The sequence below is a fragment of the Octodon degus genome, unplaced genomic scaffold, assembly GCF_000260255.1.
Source record: "Octodon degus isolate 3935 unplaced genomic scaffold, OctDeg1.0 scaffold00039, whole genome shotgun sequence".
In the NCBI taxonomy this organism is placed as follows: Eukaryota; Metazoa; Chordata; class Mammalia; order Rodentia; family Octodontidae; genus Octodon; species Octodon degus.
Window position 1 is genome coordinate 14,772,303 of NW_004524615.1, and position 14,818 is coordinate 14,787,120.

The window sequence follows — 14,818 nt, forward strand, 5'->3', positions numbered from 1 at the left end:
CGTTTTCATAGGCAGAATGGAAAGTGATCAGCAGGGCTCAGGCGCTGGGCCTGCCTGCCCGTCAAGCAGCCTTGGAGCCTGCTGTACACTGGATAGTGCATGCCAGAGCGCTGTTAAATGGGGAAAGCCAAGAGACATAGCTGTGCAGTGGACACAGGCATAGGAGTGTTCAGTGCGCATCGAGAATGGCTGAGGGCGTCTGCACTTCAGGCTGCTGCTGATGCAGTGGCAGTGGGGGCACAGGCGCTGCACGCACGGGTGAGGATCTCAAGCATGGAGTTGGATAACCCTGTAACTCACTGCTTTGCTGCCCAAAGGCTGCTACCTTCTGTCCACACCCTAGCTATAAGGGGGGGGGGGTGCCATTTAACCTTGGGATACAGTGTTTATGGCCACAGGAGCATGAGGACGCCAAAGATGGCAAAACAGAAAACAATAAAACCCTAGTGCCGGGTGTGCATACAAAGGGTTGGAAGAGATTTGCATTTGATGGTGTTTATACTTAGTCCCCATTTTCAAAACTACCAATTGTGAGAACATTAATGAGCGAGTTATGCAACTGCTGGAGAAAGAACAGCAAACTGTGTTGAGCAGTTTGCGCGTTATCATTCCCTAAAGAGTCAGTCTATCTGCAACCAGGAGAAGAGGATACGGGTTTGTTTACTAGATATAAAAATAATTTGAAAAGTGAGCTTGGCAGATCTGGGGGATGCCTGTTTACAGTCACCCTAACGGTAAACATCTGGAGCTCTTGCTCTGCCTCCCACTACTTTCAGCTGCACTTCCGGCAGCTCAGGCTTCTGCGGTGCGCGATGCTCCCTTCACTGCTGCAGAGAGCAGTACACGCGCGCACAGGGCAGCCCTGTGGTCTGGGCCCTCAGCCTTTGTCCTTAGGGTATGCTTTCCGCATTAAAAGAATGGAACCCCTGTCACTGCCCTCGCCTAATCAGCCTCTTGGTCCGCTGAGCTATCTCGCCCGGCCGATTACTGCTTTTTGAATCCTGCCTGTAGTCCCTGCTTTGCGACTTCCCACGGGCCCTGTAGCCCTGTCGGTGTGCTTCAGGCGGCTCTTACATTACTTCTCATTCTTCCGGCCCCAGACAATGAACAGCCTGAGTCTGTCAGGTTGTTAAAGTCGAGTCTGGGACCCCCGCTCCTACCGCGCACTTGTGTGACCAGTCTTTGAGCTGGCTGCTTAATGTCAGATCCCAAGAGCCACTTTGTCACTGGTGACGGGAGGTGTCCAATGACACAGCATGGCTACTGCCCGTCGGCTGAGTGCAGGCCAGTGAACAGCATGGCGACTCTTAGACCGAGGCTCGCTCACCCCAGGCTTCTCTCCGGTCCCCTCAATCCACGCTCCCTGTAGCTACAAGCACTACCTGGCAGCTGGTGCAGAGGGAGATCTGTACACACAAGGTGCACCTGTGGGTCTGTGCGTGCAGCTATACAGGCTGCTCCAGTGAGGGCGCAGGAAGCAGAACTCCGTAGAGGGATGGGACCAGTTAAATATCTACCTCTCTGCAAGCAGGCTAAGCTGTGTTCATTCATTTGACGCTTAGTTTGATCACCAGCCTTTCGATGTAGTGTTTCGTATCTGCTCAGACAAACTGTGATTTGGTTGGGAAGATGCCGTGTTTTCATCCGTAGCACCACCCTCCATAGGACTGTGACTCCTGGAAAACGGTAACTATTTTTGGCCAAGAGCATATGGTCTACAATACTGAATTCATAATTTATTGATGGAACCTTCCTTTTCATGACAATAACGTAATTTCCTAGTGTCCTCTTACACTTGGAATAAAGAAAGCTATTGATCACCTACGTGCCAGTCAATTTATAGATGGTTACCTCCTTTTCTCCGTACAACAGCAGCAAGGCTCTCTGTTTACCAAAAGGCAGATGGGATCAGAATGATAAGACAGTCTCCTGAGGTCGTATCTGGGAAGTGGTAGAACTGCAGCTTAAATCCAGGCCTACCTGCCTCAATTTTGTCAGGATTCCGCACTATTTACTAGCAATGGTTAGGAGCCAGGGGAAATAAAAATCTAGCCTTATCTTTCACAGAATAATAGAATGCATGACAAAATTTTAATTGTTCTCTATCTGGATTTGGGAGCGAAAACATATTCACCTGGCTTTTCTATTAGTAGGAGGTCACAGGAGTAGCAAAGCTCACAAGTCCTGGGCGCAGAGCTCACCTGTGCCATTCCTAGCTGTATGACATGGAGTGATTACCAGGCTTTTTCTTCATCTGTACGACGAAAATAATTATCACGTCATCCTCCAAGAGCTATTGTGCAGTTACATGAGTTAACACATGCATAAGATTCAGAGAAATGCATGGCAGGTAGTCAGCACTGAGTAAATATTATTAATGTCAAAGAAAGAAAAAAATAATTGTTCATGATATTTTATTTCCAGTAAATATGAGATCATACACTTAGTAGTATTTCAATTGGCTCTTTAAGTTTTCCATGTAGAATAAAATTTCCCATCAAAGCATGAGAAAGTACTTAGTTATACCTTATTCAATATTTTATGTTTGAAGTTATTTTCAGTTTTACATGATATTTTTTTCAAATACCCATATTTAAGAAAAGCCCTGGGCCCTGGATGGATCTGGCACTCATATTCTTTTTTAAAAAAATGTATTCAGTACAGGGTCTACGGAGTCTCACTATGTAGATGAGACTCGCAGTGATCCTCCTGTTCTTAGCCTCCCAAGTGCTGGGATTACCGACGCACACCACCATGCCCGTCTCCATCGCCAGCTCAGTGCACCGGGGGTGGGGCCAGCATGGCAGGCATCATACCCTGGCCGTTGCATTCTGCCTCAGCATGTGCTTTAATCTGCTGAGCTATCTGGCCAGCCCTCGGTATTCATATTCTGAAGAATTTTGGTCCACGGCCTATGGATGTCTGAGGTAGGCTAGCCCTGGAGACTCCAGAAAACAGAATATGTGGGAAAGGGCTCCTAAAGAATTCTAAAATCCTAAAGGAAAAGCTTCTGTCAAAATGTAATGGGCTCTCCGACACAATGAATGATTGGTTGTGCAAGTTTTTGTTTAGGCAAAAGATTTTTTAGGCTGTGCATCACTGCACAAAAACTATTGATTATCAAAGCAAGTTGTCACAACCAAATGAGGGGGCAGCGTCATAAATGCGAAGCACACTTGCACATCACCATGAGACAAAGCACAAGTGTCACAAGCAGCCGCCCCCAAGGTTAGTCCAAAAAATAAAGACAGAACTGTCTTGGGAAAATCTTCTTTGTGGCTGCTTGGTTTAGTTTAGTTCTAATACTAGGCTCTCAGAGATAAAGTGAGCAGGGCCCAGCCTCGGGGGCAGGGGCTGCTCAGCTTCTGAGGGGTGGATGCCGGAGCACCAAGTCAGTGCTTGTGGGCAGTGTCATGGGAACTGCCGCCCATTGAGAAGGCGCACGCTAACGGCCAATTTGGAGGGTGAAGCTCATGGGCTGCATAAGCCCTTGGGACTCTGCTCACCGTGAGCAGGACAAGGCTGGAGTAGAAACAGTAGGCTGCTGTGTAATTCTAGGCTAGATGCTCCTCCATTCATGTAGTCACAGAGATTTCCTGAAGTCCTACTATGTGGCAGGCGTTGTGCTCAGTGTTTCTTGTCCAAGGAGGGCAAGAAAAGGCCGGCCTGCACTCTGGGTGAAGACTAGGTGAAGATGTTAACCAAGTCCGGCCATGGAGCAGTGTCTGAGTATAAAGTGCAACATGTGTGCTTGGGGTAGGGGACGGCGCGGGAGAAGTCAGACCCGCAGGGGCTGCATCGGGCAGTCTCTGGAGAAGTCGTGTTCAAACTCAGACCTAAAGGCTGAGGAGGAAATAGGCACAAAAGGCCTAGTGGCCAAACTGCGTGGGTGTGTTTTGTGTGCCTATGCTGTGTTTAGAATATGTGGATTGTGTGTTGTGTACTGTGCGCACATACTGTGCACCTATTTCATGAATATATTGTATGTGGTATATGTGTTGTACTGTGTGTGTTGCACATGTATATGGAGTGTTCATATGGTGAATGTATTGTACTTGATATGTGTTGTGTTTATTGTGAATGTTCTCACATATATTGTACATATATGTTTCATGTGTTGTCTGTGGTATGGTATTTTGTGTGGTACAAGTCTTTTGCGTGTGGCATATGTTATATGTATTGTTTATGTTGTACATGTTTATTATAGACCTGTGGTATGTATTGTGTATGGTGTTGGTATTGCGTATGTGGTATAACTGTGCCTATATGTTGTATGTGGTATCTGTATTATGTATGCTGATGTACCATGTGCACATGTATGTGTATGTGTGTTGCATGTATGATGGGGAGGAACAAAAACTGAGAACACTGAGCAGAGGAGACATGCTGGAGGAGGTGTCATCTGTAGACTTGAAAGAGTGAGGGTGGCACACAGGTGGGGTGGGAGGAGGAGGGAGAGGAGGGGAGGAAGAGAAGGAGGAAGAAGGGGGTGGGGGAGAGGGAGGGGAAGGAGGAGAGGAGGGGCAGGGGAGGGGGAGGGCAAGGAGGGGCGGAGGGATGGGAGAGGGGAAGAGGGGGAGGATAAGAGGGGGAGGGGAGCATGGGGAGGGGAAGAGAGGCGAGAGGGGAGGAGGGAAGTGCTAGGCTGAACTCCGACATCAAGGACTTTAGAGCCCATTAGGGGTATGAACTTCAATGCCTGAGAGCTTTTTTTTTTCAGAACCGGGGATTGAACTCAGGCCCTTGCTCTTGCCAGGGAAGCGCTTATTGCACTGAGCCATCTCCCCAGCCCTTGAGAGCTTTTAAGACGAAGATTAACACGACCAGATTTATGCATTATAGTTCATTTAAATCTTTCCTTGATTATTAGATTTTACATTTCTAATTTCATTATAGCGTGTTTTATGTGGGGACCACTTGACTAAAAATAATAACAGAATTCTGACAGTGTACCTTGGAGTGCTGCAATTTCTTCTACATCCCAAAGTAACCTCTTCTTTAGGAATATTTAGATTAGGGATGAGAGTAAGAATCAAGTTAGAACTCCAAGGTGAATTGAATTTATTAAAATAAGCCACCATGAAGGGCTCCAATAGAGAATGCCCGCGCTGGTGCTCAACAGGATGAAGAGAGACGCTGAACAACTGTAATACGTACTTGGCAGACAGCAGAGCACAGCTAGAATTACATGGCCATTGAATTACATGGCATGGGATGAAAAAAATACAGCTTTGGCTAAGAAAAGCCTTCAGAATCAGGTTGGTGTGAGAAAGAAAAACATAATAGGAAAATGAGATTTTTCTAATTGCTTGTTTTTAAACAAGTCATTTTAAGAATCTTTTTCTAGTATGCTCCTAATTGAAAAAGTCAATTAAAATATGGACGCAAGACAGATCGATTAGAAGACTGTTAAGATCCTCCCTTCAGCAACAGGAGCGTTCACGCACGGCAACACTGAACAGACAGCCCATGTCCCGTTGGTTTTCCATGGGGAGCGATGGATGTCGCAGGATCTACTGCTTTAGCAGTTAATAAGCCCCTGCTATCAGCGCCGTATTGCTTGGGGACAGTTTTAATTGTCTTTGCTTGGCTGCATCATTGGTCAGCAGACCCTGAAAAGGCCCCTTTTGGGGAGAACGATTCCAGGTGAGGGCTGCCTCCCAGCTGCTCCGCGCTGCCCCAGCGCTGCCTCAGCTACTACCGCTGCCCATCCGCGCGAGCGAAACGTCTGAGCGAGCCGGCCACCCGCCTACCAGGCTGCAAGAGCGCATGGTACATGCTCTGAAAGTAGCCTTCGGAAGCGCTTCGAGTGTGGAAGTCGGCTCTGGACCTCAGCACTGGCCACAGAAAGCCACGGAAGAGCTCAGATTCCTCCCATTCTGCACAGGGAGGCCTCCGGAGGGCCCTGGGTCAGCAGGGTGCGCCTGCCCTAAGCCACAGTCTCAGAGCCTCTTCCACCTTGGAACTTCCGGGGAAGAGGTCTATGCTACAGGCTAAGGGAACAGACTCGGAGCCGAGCCTGAAGCCCAGCTCTGCTCCTGTCCTTACGGGATCTTGGGCAGGTGGATGTTGTGGCCTCCCATCTGTCAAGCGGGGACAAATAGAGTTGCTACCGCTCAGTCATTTAGTTTTCAGTTTTTATTTTCTTGTTAGTACATGTGCGCTGCCCATCCTGATTCCCCGTGGGAGTTGGCTCACGCACACAAAACCTCTTAATTCTTTCCCATCTTTCCCCGCTTCATCTCTTTCGTACATTTGCCTTTTGCAAAGATCAATCTCTTTCTTGTCTATTATCTGTCTTCTATCTCTCTCTTTATTTGTATTTAGGGTTTTTCATGGAAGAGCAATCACGGGCTGCTTAAGTCTGTGTGTGAGAGTTATTTCATATACAGCGCTGAACAGTTTCTGACACATAGAAGGCCCTCCTTCAGTGTATCATTCCTCTTAACTCTTTCTTTGCATAGTGGGCAAGAATACAGGATATGTGGAACAACCTCCCTAATAATTGTTCGGCTTCCCCCCCTCCCTAATTACTGTGCTCCTGTCTGGCCTGTCTACCAAGCTCTGTACTGGCTCTCATGCCCAGTGCCAACTTCGGCAATTTCTCTCTCCAAGAGCCTCAGATATGTCTCCCTTTGATACCTCCTTGCTGAAACTTGCCAGGGCTAATCAATGCAGCATGACTAGTTTAGAGTTACAAGGCAGCCAGGTATCACGGCTGGAAAATCTTGCAGTTCTAATTGTCACATGAACTTTTACAAGTATATGACTTTGTGCCTCAATTTTCTCTTCTGTAAAGTGGGGGTGTCCTATCCCACCTCTCAGCTCCCTCCAGCAGCGGTCAGAGGTCAAGAGACAGCAGAAGGTGCTAATATACGTATGCTTTTTCCACATCTATCCCCCCCCCCCATGCTCCTAACCCAGTAAAAGGGGAAAGCTGCTTACTCGAAGAGTTCTAGTAAAAAATGACCCTGGGGCTGTCTGCTGGCAAGAGTCCACAGGTGTTCTGAGAAAGTCGATGTGGTCAGGCATGGGGAGCACCGGCAGCGCTGGCAAATTAAGTCAAAATCAATGAAGTTTAGGAGAGTTTATTAAGTACCAACATGGCACACAGCTCAGAAGTGAAAACATCCGGCAGACTACGGTGTTCCTTCGTTCCTGATCCAGGCCCCTGAAGCCAGTTTTTCTAAGTGATGCCACTAGCGGGGTATATGAGCCGTTCACAGCCTCAGTTTCCTCAGAGTTTCAAAAGCTCTTCAGGTTTTTGAAAGTCACGTGTGGGGAGGGATAGGTTATGGTTTACCTAGCTGGTTTTTCATGGGGTCTTCCTTTTGCTGGGTTGGAATCAAATAAGACAAGACTGAATTGAACGCTTGGCTTGAACTGTCTCTTCCTCCAGTACATTTCCAGAAGGGCTGGGCAAGTTAAACTGTCAGGAATAAAACGGCTATTTATGGTAGAGCTTCATTTATAACATTAAGTACAGAACGAAAACAATTCTACTCTAAGCAAGTGACAGATTAGGCTTTTAGGGTTCTTTTGAATTTAAACGAACTAATTGAACTCCTGAGTTCCTTGTATTAGCAGTTCCAAATAAAATAGCAAATAAAATACAACTGCAGAAAGGCACTGGGATTAAATCCTTCTAATCTGTTGGTTTGGAGAATTATTATAAGCAAACGCTAACTAGATCTTTCATCAAAGTGAATAATTGTCCATATCATCAACATTATGCATGAATCTAAAAGACCTTTTTTGTTTATTATTTGGTTCAATTTAGATTGCTAATCATCTTTTATAGACTATCCATGAAATAATTTCTTGATAAGTAGCATAAAATGCTGTACTTATTAACAGAGATAAAAATGGAATATTTATCATTTATTTTCTAGGACGAGCTCCTCTTTCTCCATCGCTTCCTTGGTATAGAGGCAATCTATAGAAAATGTTAGGGAGGACTCGGCAGGGCGGGCACATGGGCAAAGAGACAAAACCACAAATGTTGACAGGCACTCATTGCCACTTCCTGTGTCACCACCACCAACTGTGGCACAACTGCAAGATGAGGGGAGGCTCCGCGAAAGTGGAACTCAAGTTACACAGGCAGATGCTGTCCCAGAAAGCCACAGCAGGCCGGGTGGGTCATCGCACTGCCTGGCCTTCGCTAGGCAGAGGCTGTCCAGAGCTCTCGCCTCCACCCAGCCCTACCCCCAGGGTTAGCACTTTCACCTTTCTTAGCCTAGCCGCAAATGCCTTATCTTCTTTATCTCTGGATTTGCATTTGGGGCAGCTGGTTATCTCCAGAGGGCTGGGAAGGCCCTAGGACTCTCACAGGTGCTTTACAATTTGGGAGTCATTCATTATTACGCCAGTACAACTACCCTAGACCTTCAGGCACTGCTGACTTTGTCCTATACCATTAATTTTGTGATTGTTTTAAATAAATAAAACAAAAATGAATGGAGGAAAAAAAGAGAAAGAAGACCTATTGCTTACAGTTTATCAGTTCAACCCCATTGTCTCACCTGCCCCTTTAAGTGGGTTTTGGTTACTCAGACAGTTTCTCCTAGTGCCGAGCCCTGTGATGGGGCTGGACTGGGGACGTGTTCCCTAAGGGACCCAGGACTGTCTTTACGGGTAAACATCAGACATTCTCTTAATTTTATATGTTAATGTTGAAACTATGCCAGTTAAGAGAAACTGATGAAGCCAGAAATAGCATCTTGCTATTTCTCTAGAGATTCAAGGAAACTAATTTCTGGGCACCGATGCTTCATTTGAAAATTATTTTTCTTAACCAGAATATAAATGTCTTCTGAGTCACAGAGGGACATCGGTTCATGTAGCCTGTGATAACACAGCAAGCTAACAGGCCATCAGTGTAGCGCTTGGTTCATTTTAGAGTGTCTTGAGTTTTCTGACACCGCGTCCAAAACCAAGCAGGAGGAGCTAGAAGCCCCACACAGTCTTCACTGTCGCAGCCCTGGGATTTTCCCTGTAGCAGTCCTCTGTTTCCTTGCTGCCCTTCTAAGTGCACAGAGCTGGGACCCTCACAGGGGCACCATGTGATCTTTCCATGAGGGGACACAGTGATCTTTGTCCCCTCTTCCCAGAAGTAGGGCTTGAATCCTTCCGTGGCCAAGCGCTGTGGCACGATCGATGGGGCAATGTGAGGTGTTGTGAGAACCCCCCTAACGAGGGGCTCTCTCCTTAGTTTCGGAGTCAGGGATGGCTCCAGAGGGATGGCCAGGTAGCATTTAAGCTAAGACAGTTTCCAGATTATCTAGGCTGAGCGAGGCTGGGCAGGGCAAGGGAGAGGTGGCCGTGTGGAGAGCTAAAGCAAGGGGGGGGTGATATGCCAACACTCCACGGAGCTAAATGCCTAAAGGCTCATCAAATCCTTCACATAACTCCAGGAATAAGGTAAATGCTTCCAAAAAACCAAGCTGGCTGCTATTTTTATCATCACCAGACAGCAGCAATTGCAGAGACTGGTCAATTTTTAAGTAAGTGGTATCCACAAGAAGGCACAGGACCTTATTACCCTCTGTCTGTTACTGCAGTCTTTTTCATTCTGATTTGAAATCCTCTCTGATAAATCACCTGCCTACACAGACAGCTTCTTGGAATTCAGACATGGGCAGATAGTTGGCCTTAAAAGCTGACATCTGCAAGGTGCCATTTATTAAAATACTGAAAGTACTTCTGCCCCAGGTAGCACGTAGCTGCCATCCCAAGCTGGTGGCACATCGAGTGTCTTCCCCACCTCTCAGGCCACTCCAGTGTCTTCCCTAGATCCCAAAGCCTACACTCCTGGATCCCAGCAATTAAAGCGTTAAAGCTGACCCCCTCCATGGATGGGAAGGCTTGGCTCTGGTGCATTCTGATTGGGGCTTGGCTCTGGTGCATTCTGATTGGATGCTGCCCTCCTGGGAGGTACTTATGGCAAGCTGTTTTGAATAGCACAGCCAGATGAATGATAAAGCTGGTGTCAGAGATGGGAACTCTTCCAGCAAGCTGCAGGAGGAAGGGTTGGACAGAAAGGGGAGGAGGATGGAGAAACATGGGGGAAAAGAAGGCAGACGGGGCTGAACACCAGAAGAAGATGAGAAACCAAAATATTCGATTAATAGTGCACTCATGTGGAGCCACAAAGGAAAAGAGGGTTTTTCTTAGGCTGGCTTGGGTCATCTGGTGGCTTGGGAGTCACCTGCAGACCTGAAGTGCAGCAGAGGGAGGCTGCACTTGGTCTAGAAAAACCAGCCTGGGAAGATGTAGGGCACTCACTGTGCACTATGCATGGGCATTGGTGACCATACCAGCTAGAGAAGTTGACCAGAGTTCCATGGTGGGGAAGAGGGCTTAGTGCGCGGCTCCACTCCTTTATTCATCCGACAGCTGGTAACGGTGCATCTGCTTTATGCGAGAAACTGGGATGGAATTGTACACAGGACATGGAGCGGTGGCCCTGTCCTTGGTAAAAATAGCAAAAGCTTATATAATACCATGCGTATCATGTAGCAGGCATTTTCTAAGTGCTTCTGAAGATCACTCTCATTTAATCTTCTGTAGAAGCTCTTAAAGGAGGTACCGTTAACATTCCCAGTTTATGGGGTCAAGCCGAGGCACGGAGAGGGGTGCTCGCTTCCCAAGGTCGTACAGCTAGGAGGCAGCAAAGCTGGGCTGGCATCCAGGCAGAGCGGCCTCACACTGTGCCAGCACCCCTCTGCACAGGCGTTTTGAAGAAACTCCCAGTGGAGCATTCAGATCACATGTCCCAAGCAGTCTTCACACACATTAGCTTGTTACAGCTTCACAACACGCTTGTGTTACCCCGATTTAAAGGTAAGGAGAAAGAGGCACAGAGAGACGTAATGGTGCCTTGCGAGGTAGCGCTACAGTCACTCAGCGCTGCTCTCTGGTCCTCTCTTCCTAAAACATGCACTCTCTCCTCTGCTCCTTGTAGGCTATGGATGGAGCTACTGAATAACAAACAGGTTTTGGGCTCGATCTGTGAAAGGTGTGGATAGCACAAGACAGATGACCTTCCGTGATAATGACCTTTAGGGAAGTGAGACGGTGTGGTGAGTATCCTGGATTGAATTTTGCCTCTGAAAAGCTGTGTTGAAGTTATAACCTGAAGTACCCTTGGAAGGAACTCACTTAGAGACAAGGTCTTTGAGGATGTAATCAAGTGAAGATGGGGTCAGGAGAGTGGGCCCTGGCCCAGTGCAACTCCTGCTCCGATACACAGGGGCATTGTGGGTGCAGAAACCCATGCACAGAGGAAAGACCATGTGAGATACACAGGGCAGAGACAGCTGTCTGCCAGCCGAGGAACATCTGAGGCTAGTAGAGGCAGAAGAAAGGACAGAAATTGATCTTTTCCAGAATTTTCAGAAAGAGCATGGCTTGGCTGACCACTTGACTCTGAACACCTACCTACCCTCTAGAACTGTGAGAGTATAAATTTCTATCACCTGAGACCAAGCAGTGTGTGACACTACAGCAGGCTCAGGAACTGACAGTCACCCGGAAGAAATGCTAGACAGTGGGGTTTTTTCCCCATCAGATCAACTGTAAGTTACACAAGAAAACGCTACTCTTCTGATACTAGGATTCAGTTCTGTAAATGCATATTTTATTTTTTTCATGAACTTGGGAATTAAGTCAACCCCCCCCCCTTCACTCAGAAATAAATTATAACAACTTCCAAATCCTTAACAAGTACAAGGATATTTCTACCAATGAAACTAGTCAGGCTAAATGCTATCAGATTTTTCATATGGAAGATTTAACAGGAGAGATTTATTTTAGTAAAAGACAAAATGTTTCACTAAGGAACTCATTAGTAATGCATAAAGGCCTACTGAGTCTCTGAAGATCCATTTTCAAAGAGAAATGTTGGGATAATTTTTATATTCTGATTACAGAGAATGACTTGATAAAAATTGTCCTTGATATTAAAATTTCATAAGGGGTGGGGATCATTCAGCCAAGTAGGAGGCAAATCAAAGAAAATGGGTCAATTTGGCCAGCATTTTGAAGGTGCTTTTACAAAAGATATGCATTTTTGTACTCTCACTCATGAAGTGTGGACACTTTTATGGATACTTGGCCAGACAAAGCATGAGTGGCAGGGGAGGATGCAGAGGCGAGGCCCCCTCTATTCATCCCCTTCCCCAACCTTCCCAACTGCTCCACCCACTCATTCTTTCTCATCCTTGCCTCCTTGAGGGCCTAGCGTGAGCTCCTCCAACTGGTCCAAGTTCCAGGACAAGTCCTGACCTGACTCTGGATCTCTGAACTAGGCAATCCTGCCTAGGTTAGGTGCCCCCGTTTTGACAGCTGGATGGCTGCTGTCCCACGTGCCATCTGTCTTTCTTCTGATTGACCTTGTTTACTTAATGGGTGTTGCAGGTCCATGACTGAGAGACCAACAACAGGGCTTTTCCCTTTGCCTCTGGAGTCTAGGTCTGCACCTGAAGACTCTGCCCATAAGTTTGGTCCCGTTGCCTACAGAAGCTCATGGACGTTCCAAGATCACCAGCCTCACTAGACATATGCTGCTGTTTCCCAGCCTTCCTGCCACTGATGCTTCTCCAAGATGTACCTAGAGAGGGTGGAGACCTTGAGGAAGCTTGCTTGGGCATCTCAACTGCATCTCTGTGGCTCAAGGGCTGAACTAATTTTGGCCAAATCCAACCTCACAGAGAGATGTGACATCACTGCCTTCCCTCTTAGGGTCTCCTTGTTAATGATGGAAGAAGCATTTTTCCCTCAACAAACCCCAAATACCCCCCATCCATTGCTACTGGTTGAATACTACAGCACAGGAACTGCTGGTCAATTTTGTTTGTAAACTGAATTTACCCATTATTACAGAGCCTATTGTTTTCAAAATAGAGCATACATAGGTGGTGGTAATGTTTGGTGATATTTGTTGAATGTAATAAACACCATTATTATTATTGCTATGGAATGCTCATTATTAACTGCATGTTAGGCATTGTGTGAAGCGTTTCACACAGTACTACCAGGCAAACCTATGTAAGAGGGAAACAGTATCAATGCCTCCACTTGGCCCATTGTCTTAGTTACTCTTCTCTTGTTGCTGGGACAAATACCCGACACTCAAAATGAAGGAAGGAAAGGTTTATTTAGCTCACAGTTACTGGAGGCTTCAGTCCATATTCAGCTGGGTCCAACACAGAGCAGCACAAAGCAGAAAGCAACCTTTCATGGTGGTTTTAAAGAGCAAGAGCGCAAGGGAGGGGTAGCAGCAGCTCAAGCAGCTAGCTTCTCTTCCCACCTTACATTGTAATGCAAATTACCTGCCCCAGGGTAGGGGAAGTACTCACACCTATGGGTACTTCCCAGTACTTACCCACCTATGGGTAATCCCAGCAGTACTAAAACCCATAATCCCAGCCTTGGATCACACATAATCCCAGTGGATCATAAGTTAACACAAACTCTAGAAGTCCTCACCCCATGACTGCATGAGGCTTTGGGGGACAACTAGACACAAACCATAACACCCATGCAATAAGCAAAGCCAGGGAAGATGGAACAACCATCATAGAGCAGGCGGTTGGCAAGAGGTAGAACCAAGATTTGAACTCGGACACTATAACCATTGAGCTACTTCTCTTAGTCTCTGTATTCCTTTCACATGTTCATATAAATTTTTTTTTTCAGAACTGGGGATTGAACTCAAGCCCTGTGCTTGTCAGGCAAGCACTTATTCTATTGAGCTATCTCCCCAGACCCCATGTAATTATTAAAAAATTAAATTTATTGAAGCCTCACAATGAGCCAAGCATATACTAAGTGCTTCACAGGAATGATCCAATTGGCGTCCACAGTAAGTCTTTAGAGTAGGTCTTATTTTTAGCTACACTTTGAAAATTTGGGAAGCAAGGTACAAGAGGTTAAATAACTCTCCTAGAGGCACACAGCTGATAAAAGGAAGGTCCAACACTTGACCCAACTAGCCCAGCTCCAGAACCACCACCCTCTCTGAATATAAAATCACTGATTCCTGCTCACGTTTGGAAGTGTGCTAGGCTGAAACAAATACAAATCTACTTAGAACAATTCCAAATTTTCAGAAACTCTAGGTACACAGAGTTTACGTGTGTATGTCACCCATGTACACAGAAATAGAAACCAAAGAATAAGTAATATTTAAATCCACTATTAGCCAGAAGGATTGGTACAATGTTTCATAAATCATCTATCTCTAGGAACCCAGGCAAAATGAGAAAGTATGTTTTATAAATATGGTTAAATTTTAATCTGTCAAACTATTAATGACACATCTCATCTATTAGGGCCAAGGAGGCACTGCCAGCAGCCACAGGGTGGCTGTCGCAGGGAGCCCACAAGCTCCCCAAATCTGCCCCAATGGTGCACACACATGGAAGTTATCACAATTAGATGAGGACTGAAGCCCAAATGTTTTAGGCACCTATCAATGCCTTGCTTATTGAAAAGGCCTAGATACCAGGGGAGGGAGTTTCCCTAATGGCAGAGGGTGAGGGTGGAGAACAGTCCACCTCCTCCATCTTTTGCCCCCTGGTACAAAACAGAACAAAACAACCCAAAACCCAAAAAGCATAAAATAGATTAAATGTATTCCCTAAAATAAAAATACCATAAAGGAGATGAATTCCTACTTGATCAATAATGCAAAGACTACATAGTAATACAAGTAACTCAAATATATGAAAATAGGTTTCATTTTAATGAGGGCTTTCTACTGCCTTATGTTTAGCCTACTTTGACCTTGATTCTTCCAGCAACCCTACCATTT

At 46.2% G+C, this 14,818-nt stretch overlaps 1 protein-coding gene across 8 annotated transcripts in view; it reads right to left on the bottom strand.

The window, feature by feature from the left end:
* Positions 1–14,818, bottom strand: part of Mbnl2 (muscleblind like splicing regulator 2) — a 156,666-nt gene that overhangs the window by 54,452 nt on the left and 87,396 nt on the right. The window lies entirely within an intron of this gene.